This window comes from Antennarius striatus, chromosome 21, assembly GCF_040054535.1.
Source record: "Antennarius striatus isolate MH-2024 chromosome 21, ASM4005453v1, whole genome shotgun sequence".
NCBI lineage: Eukaryota > Metazoa > Chordata > Actinopteri > Lophiiformes > Antennariidae > Antennarius > Antennarius striatus.
The window spans coordinates 15,963,832-15,976,329 of record NC_090796.1 but is presented as its reverse complement, the minus strand read 5'-3'; positions in this window follow the sequence as shown (position 1 = coordinate 15,976,329).

Here is a 12,498-nt window from a genome sequence, read left to right as displayed (position 1 = left end):
TTTGGTGCGACGACAGCAGAAGGAGCCGCTGATTTAGCTGCATGTGTTTCAGGCGTTTCTGGTTTGAACTTTGGGTATCAGTCTCCGCTCCTTCCGGAGGTGTGGTAAATACGAGTCAGAACCGAGTCGCAACCTTTTCTCCTCGTTCATCAGCGGCGTTTTCCGAACCATTAGCCCTGTCATTGCTTCCTGTACTTTCCATGTCTGCTGGCTGGCTTCGCCCTCAGTACTGTGATTAGTTCAAGCAGGATGCCACTCATCGATTTCACTCCAGTGGGTGCGAGTTAACCCTGCGCCGGCTTTTAATTGCTTCTCGCCTGTTAAAGCAGCTTCTCCCATGGGAAGAGGGGAAATTAAAAAGAAACTCCAAAAAGAAACAAAAAAAAAGCAAGCCTGGGATTGAATTTGGTTTGAATGTAGAAAATGTGTCTCCTTTTTGCGAGATTCAAACGCATCAAATTGTTTCTGCGCTATCAAGGAAAATAAAGGTGTTTCACTTGAATCCAGGAATGAGGTGTTTAATTGAATGTGTTACCTGCTGGCGGCGGTCGCTGTGATGCTGGGAGGAAGGGATGGAGACGGAAAAAACAGATAAAAGGAACGTTGTTCTCCCCCCTCTCCCGCTCCGACTCCCTCTGTCTTTGGAGCTTATTGTGTTTGTGAGTGTAACGCGGCTCGGGCGTGATTGACAGAAACATGATCACTGCGGTAAACAAAAGGTGCGGCGCGTACGCCGCCAGACGAGTGCGGTATGAGTTCCTGAAACTCCCAGGAAAAAAGAAAAAAGAAAAGGCTTGATGCCCCCGAACCTCGTTTGAATTGGATTACCTCTCCGACGCCTCGTGGAAAAGCGATTTAAGAGATGAATAAGAAATAGGATAGTCATCGATCGATCTAATCGGCTCCCGTATCTTGTTTTTACATCAAATCTATTATCTGAAGCTAACGTTTAGCGATGTGTGTGAAGCTTAAGGTGATGTGGAACGGGCCTCCATCACACCCGCATCAATAATCGGATGTGTCGTCGTCCTCACCGGATGCAGTCATCAAAGCAGTTGTTGTTAACATGTCCGTCCAATCACAGGCTGCGTTTCTGTCCGAGAGAAGAGTCATTTCCTGTTTTGTTTTCAACCGCTATCTGTTTCACGAGCGTAGCAGAATTTATGGGTTGATTTAATCCGACTGAATGGTGAATGTGAGCGACAAAGTTCCACAAGCTGAACATCCTGTAAGCATTCTGTAAATATTTTTTCCAAACATCCTGTAAACATTCTGGCACTTTTCTAAAATTAAATTTAATATTTGTGCAAGAATATTAAGCAAAGAGCAACAAAAAGGCCCAAACCTTCAAGTTTTGTTTGAGTTGTTTTGATACCTAATGCAACAACCAGTGGGGCGTGGTCAAAGCAGAGACCACACCTACTTGGGAAACAGGAAGTGACTACTACTTCATACCACTTGTGGCGCATCACCTCTAGACAATCTTTGATTAGGCAGAATAATATTGCCCACTGCCATGTGTGTGTGTGCAACCTCTTGTTTTGATTAGTTCTACTTATTGATCATTCGATTATTACCCAACATGCTTCGGCTGGAAAATTGTAGCGGAAATATTCCATTTAACGAGAAAGAAATAGTGGTGAAAATAATTTGCTGCAGGAGGAACTGCCGGATTAAATTGTGGCACAAACGGTTATTTTCAAACGAGTAAATATTTGCGTGGAAACAACATCTCCTCTCCCGTAGGACAACATTTGATGCATTTCGTCAACATGCTGACGGAAGACCTGGAATATGGTGATGAGGGCCTCATAAAGGCGGCCAAGCAAAACTTCAATACTTCCCTAAACGGCCCCTTGGTTTTTCCCTCCCTGTCATTATTTGAATGATTTTTTTATGCTCTGTAATTTGCATCCTGATGCTTCGCTCTTGTTCGATTTAATTTACAACGCAGATGCGGGAGTGATAAGGACGATGGAGGTTCATCCCCAAGAAAGGGAAGGGAAGAAAAAATTAAAAAGGACAAATTATTGTTCTTTTCCTCCCAGAACTGAGTTGATAAAACATTCATATTAAACAAGAAGCCATTCAGCGCCAGCCGCCGCCGCTTCTGCACGCTGGTCGCCGCTTGACTATTTGTTTATCTGTTTCCTCAACGTCGTGTTTACTTGTTTACTAAGTGGTAAACGATGCTCGCCGTCCACATTAGCAACAAACGGCCGCACATTTGCAGGAGTGGCGGCGCTGGCGGGCATCACAATGGTGTCACCAGGAACAGATTGGGGATGAGCCGGTCACTTCAGGCTTCCTCCTTCCAGAAAAAGAAGTAGGTTGCGATGCTTGGGGTGCATGCACCCCAGCCCCGGGGCGATGGAGAAAAATATAGGGCACACTCTGTCCATTCCACCCCCCTCCCATCTTGTTATGTCTTCTGTTATGGATTCAAGAGAGGATAACACTTCCGGAACGTGAGGAACAAACATCCTGAAAGCACATGGACGAGGAAATGATGAGCATTTTCCTCATTTTGCAGCTCGTGGAATTAAACAAAATGATTTTTTTTTTTTTAATGATCCTGTGCCGCATGTGTCCTCTAAGAGCGGGAATAATTACCGGCAGTGTTTTTAATTGACAGCAGAACGTTTCATGCTAACCGTGACGGCGCTGAGACGTGCGCTGCGGTATCTGATTACATTACCGGCCCCGGTGTGACTGGCTTAGCCTTCATATGTTACCGTGTACACCTTTACCCTTGGGTGGCTGGAGTTAATTACTGGAGCCCATAATGCCTGAGATACCAGCTAATAAGCGTGGAGTGTTCCAAATTCTGATGCTCTGATTAGACGCCGTTCGCTCTCCGAAGCGAGGCCAAAGCATTTTGATCTGTGTTTGAAAAATACATCAAAACATGCTTTTAGGTTAAGGTGATGTTTGAATGTGTGACTTCTGGGCTGAGCCCGTCTTAATTAAGTCTGACTTAAAGAATCTAGCCGTATAGATGGTTCCGGTTTGAGACTTTTCTTCGAGCATATAGTACGCATTCGCACACCAACGCTTGCGACTTCACCTCATCATGGATTTTTGGGAGGCAGTCACGTGATGCCATACGTACATTCTATTGGCTGACAGCATCAGGAAGTGCGCTACATTCCATGAGTCTCGGACTTCTCTGAGACACAAAAGTGCTTTTAACAGTCAATAAAAGTGTGGAAAAGGTAATACAGATAGAAGGTGGTTTTAATATCAGAATGGGGAGGGTTCATAAACGTTTAAATGACTGTAAATAATAAGATAAGTAGTTTGTGGCTCAATCGTGGAACGCATTAACTGCAATGAACGGGTGAGCACTGTATTTTAAAAAAAAATTCCACACATTTCTGCAGCGTCACATCAAAAATAGCGCCGCGGCTAACAATAGAAGCAGATGGGGGGACTTGTTTTAAAATGAAAACCCACACAATCTGGATGATGTACGAGGCCCCCCCTCCCCGGTCCACCCCTCTCCTCGCTTTAAAGGTGAATCGGGTTCTTTGCACTCGGAGAATGTTTTTAATTGCTTTAGCAGGTTCACATTATCTCACCGTCGACTGTTAGCTAAATTACAGTTTACAGACATGCAGGCAGGGGTGGCAGGTCATTTCATGGTAATTAGGTGTATCTGGGGTGGTGGGTTTGTGAATACACGTGTGGGTTGGCAGTTGGAGGGGGGGTGGGGGGAGAGACTTGAGACAATGCTCCACTTCATGAGCACACACTGTACAGACGCCCTCCCACACAGCCTTTGTTAAGCCCTCTCTTGAGCTGGCACTCCAGCCTCCCCGAGCCCATTGACTCCCACTGGATGCTCACCGCTGGGCTTCCTGGGTGAAATATATGGGCGCCGCTTTAATACCGTAACAGCCGTATCCATTCTTTTTAACCCCCCCCCCTGCCCCTAGTCAGTGTAATTTAATCCCATTTCCAAAGCAACTTAAATTCATCCAATTTCACAGATTAAGAGTTGTGGTCTCTGCAAAATTTAGCTGTTTTCTCTTCTTCTGGTGTAATTTCTGAAGCAGAAACAACTGAGAAGGAACGAATGTGATGAATTAATATATTTTTGATTCTATATGATGCAAACTTTCCAGAACCAGCATCTAAACTAGTTGCATGAACTCGAAGGCGCTGCAGAACTCAGTCCGAAAGTAAAATAAAATTAAAAAGGTGACACATGTTTCCATCAAAGATGCAGATACGATTCTCGGTGGTGCCATTTACCCGTGGATCGGGATGGCGGGCGAGCAGATAACGACTGGATTTTCATTTTTGGGTGAATTGCTCTTTTGGAAGTTTTCATCCTGTACTCGAGTCAAAGTTGGCGGTGTGGAACTCGGCAGCTTTAATGCGTGTCGCGATGGGTTTGTTTGCTCTGCAGGAAAACGAGAAACACGACCGCTCTTTCTTTGAGGCGCCAACGCAAAAAAACCGACGCACTGGAAAGGAGAAACATAAAAAAAAAAAAAGTCTGACGGCAGGAATCAGTCTGTCTCAGGAAAACGAACGGCGACGGTTTTAATTTACTGACTGCATTAGCCGGCTCCTCTCCAACCAAGCTTGGTGTTGTCTCATTGGCAGCAGCAAAAGTTATTAATGGTGCAATAACAGGAGGCAAGCCTGGGCACAGAATATTCTATTCTCTCTCAGATTGTGTAATGATTTTCCACCCAGGACGGGCTGTCTGCTATCCCTCATGCCGAGATCGGGGGTTGTTTTTTTTTTAAATAAACCGACATGGGAGGAGGCGGGAAAAGACGCTGCCCTTTGCATGAATTGACTTCTATCCTTATGCATAAAGCGAAGGAGATAGATAGCATAAAAATAATCTGGCATATTCATCCTCGGGACTCCGGAGCGTATTTATCACCGGACATTTGAGCTGACAGACGCCGGGTGTAAAATTCAGAATGGGAGGAAGCGGTCTAGACGATGACCTCCCACCTGGAAAGTTGTTGATGGCGGTTTTTCAGCTTTTATAAGGGCAGCTCTGCGGGTTATGCCTTTAATCACAAGTGGCGGCCGACTGTCCGGTGATTTATGTGTTTTAAAAAGCGGCGGTGATTGTCTGAAAAGGTCAAGCTGCCGGCCGACCCGCCACCATCTCCTCTTTTTGTAGGTGGAGGATGAATTAGTCTCCACCCGGGTGTGGAAAACTCAAATAATCTAAACGCACCTCCAATCAAAGGTGAGCCCAACGCTTCTGGATTCTTTTAATGCTTTTGAAGCCTAATCAATACACATCTAGCCTCTCTTATTTTTTTATTTTTTTTGCCCCCCCCCCTCGCATATTGATTCCATGCATGAGCCTGCAGAGTTATCACAAAACAAATTGCACAGACTTGGATTTGACAATCCCTTTACGAGGAGCGCTTCATTGATTTCTGGATGCCGGCCCCCTTGCTGAGGGGAGGGGAGGACGCGGGTTGGCGCGACGCGGCGTCACTAATTCTAATTGCTTCATTCCCTCATTGTATTCCGATGGCAGCCGATGCATCACCATGTTCGAGGGGGTTAAGTTGGCGAGCGTCGTTCTGGTGCGGCCCAGTCGGGAATAGCACCACCACTGACTCGTGACTTTTCCACAGGAATACGACGTGTCAGCAAAAATGTGTCCTGCAGTGTGGTTTGACACTGCAGTGACAGTGCAGCAATATTTCCCCCTCTTGTTTCAGAGCAAATTACCAGCAGCATGACATCAGAGGGCTCGCCTGGGTGCCCACGCCCCCCTCCTAGCGCATACCATTACCCCCCACCAGTCAGGGAACTGGGAAGGTTGTTGGATCACGTCGTTATTAGCGAGGAGCATCAGCATCAAACGTGGGATTTGTTAGTGGGATTATGGAAAAACCGCCTGCACCCGTCTCTTGAAACTTGGCGGAGGGGTGGGATGGGAGCCAAAGAAGCGATTTTAAAATTCTGGAGAAGATCCGAATCAAGATGAGGATGCACTGATTAATTAACCCCCCCCCCATCCCAAATGTGAAAGGTGGTGAAAGGTTCTAGCAGCACGGCCTCGACAGGTAGGTGGAAGCACCTACCAAACAAACGGTGCGACATTCCGTGTTCGCAAGGCCATTAGAGGAAAGTCACCCGCAGGCGTTACCAAATATGCATCTCATGATGGCAGTTTGCCCCCCCCCCCCCTCCAGTTGCAATAAAAAATGGCATTCTCTCTATGCCCTCCTTTCTTTTCCAGGAGGTTTTTTTGGAGGTGCTTTGTTCCCCTGCATAGAATAAAGCAGCATTTTTGAGGGGGTGTGCTGTCGTGCATCACACACCAGCAGGAGCGCTGAAACAAACAGGGCCAGATTCATCAAACAGAGGGAGTCGCTCGGCGGCGTGAGGAACACTGGGTGTTAATCAAAGTTGAACAGCTAAAGTCGCTTTTAATCCACGGGGAGAAAGGGGAGAGGGGAGGAACCGCACGCTCTATCTTTTTACACAAAAGGCTGAAATCAATCAGGTGGAGAAAATATTGTAAGAAAATAAACAACCGGTTGAAAAATGTGGGAAAGATTCTGCCCGTTTGTTTCCACCTAGAGAAGCATTCATTATGCAGCTGCAGCCGGTTTTTGCATATTTGCTGCGTGTTTTGGATTCGCCGCTGCGTCTTATTTGTTTCTAAGTCCTGCTGACTTTGATGTGGCTGTAATCTTGTCCGGTCTATTAGGACACGCCGACTGGAGCAGAGTATAAATTAGCAGAAAATCTCCAACTTGTATTTTTTTTGTGTGTGTGTGTGTGTATATATATATATTTATAATATATTCTGCAGCTCCTAATTGGATGAATGGATTTGTTTTGCTTTTTTGGAACGACCACGGAGAGGCTTCTTGGTAAATCTCCCCGAGCCCCTCATCCTGCCTCCCCGCCCACTCGCCAGATTGATTGTATCTCATACCAGACAATGGCATCAATGAATTCAAGTCCTATTTTTATTTATTTTTATTTTTTTTTGGTTCCGTCTCCTCTAGAAAAAGAATCATTTGCATGCAGGTGAGACGTTCAAACGGGGGCGAGAAGAGATCGATCCAAACCCGACTCAAGAGTTTGGACCTAATTATCGCCCATTTTCCTCCTGGTTTCTTGCAGACGTCTGAGTCGCATCCCCTTTCAGAATGTCTCTGCTGAGTCGCTCCTTCGCTGCAAGTTTTCGCAGACTTAAATTGAATTTGCAAGCAGGAGAAAATTACTTCACCTCAAACTCTGCGCGGACCGAACCAGCCATTGATCGACTGGCTTGGCGAGTACTTCCTGTTCTGGCATCGTCTTACATCCTCTTCCTGACCACGATAGCCACGATATGCAAACACGGCAGGGAAGATTCATGGACTATTGATCCCTGAGGAGACCTAGTTTCTGTTTTAGAAGATATTACTTCTAGCTTCACCTGAACAGGTGATGCTATGGCGACAAGATGGGTTGTTTTTTTGCCATCTTATCGCTTCAATCGGAGCGTTCTAAAACGTTGCTGGAAAAAAAAGACTCATCCCGAGGAGAGCGGGAGCGCTGAAATAAAATCAAATGTTCCATCCGCCGCCTCCTCCTCCTCCTTCCTCCGGTTGTCTGGCATTAACGCTGAAATGAGTGACCTCATCATAGCCTGAGCCAAATCATCAGAAATGACATATTAACGTCCAGGCTGTGTGTTTTGGGGCGGCGGGTGGTGGTTTTGCTGGGTTTGTGGTTCTGTGTCGTCGTTATCTGGGCCTCCAGACTCCCTCGTCTCCCCGAGAGGCAGGCGAGCAGAAAGATGGCAGTAATTCATTTTGTGCCACGCCACAGGCGAGGCTCTTTCTCTTTCTGCCCATTACCTCCTGACCAGACCTCACATCTCTGCTGGAGACCCCTCCCTTCCTTACTCAGCCCCCACCCCCACCCCTAACCACCACCGTGGACGACTCACTTCAGAGGCTGTCAGGACCATCAGATAACACCTTTGTCTGGAAACCTTGACGTGGTCACTGTGTTTCCCTCAACTCTAACATGTCACATCCATGTTAGAGAACACGCTTCATCAAACCACACAGATGTTTTTAACACCAGTCTTCACAATATTTACTGCTACTGAAAAATAAACCCAAACCTTTTTCTTTTAATTCACTTTTAAATTTCTTTCTATCACTTATTTAATCGCTGAAAGAAATTTGGACCAATTATGAAGAAATAAAGGAAGTCGACTTGAAAGAGAAGACATCATTCTAACCAAAGGACAAATTGGAAATTCCACCAGCAAGAACATTTTTTAAAAAATATTTATTTAAAAGAAAATTGACCTCGGTTGTTTGTGAACATGAAAATTGGGCTTTTTTAAAATTTTGCATTAAGCGTATTGACTCGATCTAAAAAACACCTTTCGCTCTGTAACGGTTTGTTGTTCATCTCAAACAAAAATGATTCAGTTTCTGAGGTAAAATATTTTGGTTATAAAAGCTATAAATTCCAATTACAGCACGGCGTTTTTAAATAAGAAGGTGCGTCACGTTCGAGATGCTTTATTAGTTTAGAGTAGAATGATGGAAAAGCTTTTTTGTTTATTTTTTTTTAATGCAATATTGCCACAAGACCTAATTTGTTCCCCTGGCAAACATTTGTTGTTTTTTGTTTTTTTAATCTTCATTTTGACGTTGTTGTTCGCGAGGAGAGCAGAAGAAATATCCCATTAGCGAGCTCTCTCCTATCTGCCGACATAAATCACTGCCATGGAAATGAAACTGTTCTGATAAAAAGGGAGATGGATAGAGGAATACAAATGCACAAATACACGTCTCCTCCTCCCACCTCCTCCATCGCCGTCGCACAAAAGCACTTCAGCGACTTGGACAACTTGTGAATGGACAATTAGAAATACAGCAAAAAGTTGGAAGTGCTTTAAAATGAAAATATATATCTGGGAGGACTCTTGAGCGTAATTACATCCGACTTTCATTCCTTTGGCAGTCGGCTCATCAGTCGGGATCAAGTTGTTGATTCACGGAGACAAAAAAGAAAATAACATGGATTTGTGATTACGCTGACGGCAATTATATTTTTTGTCTCCTGATTTGAAAGTTAAATCTAAAATCTCCAACCCGCATCTCATAAAATATAAGTATTCCGACAAATAAAATAAAATAAAACAATGCCTGTTTCTGATTTGTTGTCATCCAGACAGGAAGATACTAAATCTAACTGGAGTTAAAATAAAAATTAACACTGACACTATAAATCCCATGAGCCTCTCTGTCAGGTATGGAGAAGCGCATTAGCTGGTTAAGTTAGCAGTTAGCGCTGCATATGCACAAATATAATCAAAAAATATTATATTCTGGATGTAAAGTAAGAAAATGGCTAATAAAATCTGGCTAACTTTAGCATTAATGACACCATCAGTAACAAGTGTCGTGTCCGACTGACCGACAACCAACAGGTAACGCGTCAAGCGACGCCGGCGAGGCGGAGCCACACATGGCGGCTTTTCCCGGCAAATGCCGAGGATTAAGTAAGTTTCCCTCTGAGAAATTAACGACGACACGCAGAGGAGATAAAACAAGAGACAGAATAACGAGGCCTGCTTGTCTATTCAGGGGGTTTAGTCGCGTATTAAAAATCATACGGCTAAGCTTGCTGACAGATGCTAATGAAGTGATGTTTACATTTTTGATTCGCTGCCTAAACAAAGATAAGACGTGCTCTCGGAAAAAACAGCGCGGCCCGCAATCCAAACACATCCATTGAGTCTGTCACCGAAGACATGACAGCTTTCTTCCCCGCTAACAACAATGAGCGACTCATTTCCATATTAATGAGAGAAAAGAAAGGCGAGTAGATTGGGGTGGTGGTGGTGGTGGGGGGGGGCAGTCGGGCACGGCGGGGGCAATGTTGCCGCTTGTTGTCTTGGCACCAATTGACAAAATCTTCAAATAGGTTGTTAATGACCAGCCATGAAACACGTGGCGCCCCCTGTGGAGCGACCGTGTCAACACGTAGCGCTAGCATGACGCTCGCCGCACGCATCACAGACGTGCATGAATTAGCGTGTCGTTACAACATGTAAACAGCTGTTAGTGTTTACTCCTGGTATACCCGGAATGTCGTCTTAAAACATAGCTGTCGTCATGGAAACGACGTCTCAACAGGTGCTCTGAAATTAGCAACCTTTATCAGAAGCCGCGACGAGATTTGACGCTGATTTTTTTGTCCTGATAAATAAAAGTCCAATATTCATCTAATGCATCCCAACTGATTCGTCAAACAACGAGGTGTGTGACAGGTGGCGCTAACGCTAACGCTACTGTACTCAGGATATCCAGCACCTGGTTGTGCCCCAATCCCCCCCCCCCCCCCCCCCCAGGCGTTTATTCCAACACTCGACTCGACATCCTAGACGTAATCTTCCAGTTCATAGTGCATGTCATTAGCCTCCTAAATTACAAATATCATTAGGAGGATTGATTCAGCTCAGCCTCCTGGTGTGTGTGTGTCTGTGTATGTGTGTGTGTGTGTGTGGGGGGGGGGGGCTCCTCCAGTCGGCTGTTCCCACATAGCGGGGGCTCATTCTGAGGAGGGTGTCAATCCTATTTTACAAGTTCAAGCGGATCCAGTGGGGGTCTGAACTGTTCACCCCCTCTTTATCCCTGCATGGTGAGGCCCTGCCACCTCATTAGTGAAAGAGTGTGTGTGTGTGTGTGTGTGTGTGTGTGTGTGTGTGTGTGTGGCCTTCATACACGCTGAGCATGCTTTAGCCTCCGACAAGAAGAGATGAAGCCTTTGTGGCACGCTGACCTCCGCGACAACCTCAAAATGCTGCAACATTCTTGGGCGGGGCCTCGCCGGGTCATGTGTGGATGAGAGGATCCTTCCCTTGGGGGTGGGGGCAAATGGAAAAATGACTAGGCTACGCACGCAGGCTGAGAGAAACTTCAAAATCGGAGATAATTCGCCGCTTGAATCCTAATGCGTCCTGGTTCGGACGCTAATTCCAGCCCACATGTGCGAAACACGGTGGGGGAGTGGGATGGTGTGAGGTGGTGGTGGTGGGGGGCACCTTCAATAATTCATCTGGAGATGGATAGATGTGTGTCCCTGGAGACAACAGCGTGGAGAGCATCTCACTCGCCTCTCCTCAGAGAGCTGCTATGAACCCCTGTGAATTTGTAAGGATTGAGATGGAGGGGGGGGTCAGAGGTCGAACATGAAGAAGGTCCGACCGTACTCCTCCTCTGGCAAAGACAGCGTCAACCCGTCGATATTCCGACTCCTCTCCGTCTCCACTCAGGGTCGGATCGTGAGCGGAGAACATGCAATTATAGTTTTACGTGTTTGAAGCAGCTAATCCTCCATCATGACGCGAGCTGCTCCCGTGTTCCAGAAGAAGACGACGCCTTCAAGGTCCTTCAACGCCGCCGCCCTGGTGTTGAAACGGTGTTTCACCTCGAGGATGTTTTTTCCCTTCGTCTATAGTCGGATTGATGTGTTTATTGGCAGAATTATGCAAAACGAACTGGACGAGTTTCAACAGAACTTAGTGGAAGGACGGAGAATAAAGCAGCGTTAAACTTCTGCACATCCCACTTTTTTTTAATTTTTCAAAGTTGCAAGTTGCCGCTTTCTGTTCTGGGTTTTTCAAGGTTTGGAATAACTCATCTTGACCTCTTTTGCAGCTGAACGTCATCGTGCACGCTCGCCGACGACCACGTGCCGCCTCCCAACGTGGAACCCCGATGGTGTCGTCGATGGATGGATCGATTCCAGAGGGCAGGCAGACTTTGGACACGAGAGAGTGGACTGTGGATGATGGAATGGGCGCATCACCCAACCTGTTGTCTTTTACCTGACTTCACGCCGCGACTTCAGAACGCCCAGAAACTCTTTGGGTTGCTATGACGACGGGCATCAATGCTCCTTCTTTGCGAAAGCAAAAAAAAAATCAATCAATCACTAAACTCTGCTGTGTCAGATCAATCCGGTATGAACGCACGGTCAAGCAATGTTTAATATTTCTAAATGGAATCGACGCAGAACTATCATCGGGAGGAAGAACTGTTAATTATCTGCAAGGGGGTGGGGGGAGGGGGAGGGGGATTCACTGCTGTAACGTCTGCTGAGGACGCCACACGTTCTGGTGTTTGATGCCCACGAGGTTCATGGGAGCTCTGACGGGAGGATCCATCATGGATGCTGAAACAGGTAAAGTTCTACAGTGAAAATGTCACAAGGTGTGTGTGTGTGGGGGGGGTTTCAGGGGTCGTATCACCTCTTCGATGATCAACAACCATAAAGATTTATAATGAAAAACTTCCTGAGGTTCATTTGTGTGATTTGGGACGTCACGTCTCTGGTTTTCTGGTCAGTTTTTAATTAGAACAAAAAAAAAAATTATTAGCTTAGATCAAAAATTGAAAGAACAAAGATCTAATTAAAGAGTTTGTCAATGTGACCCCCCCCCCCATCAGATTTGATCACCCCTGCGTCTAAACATGT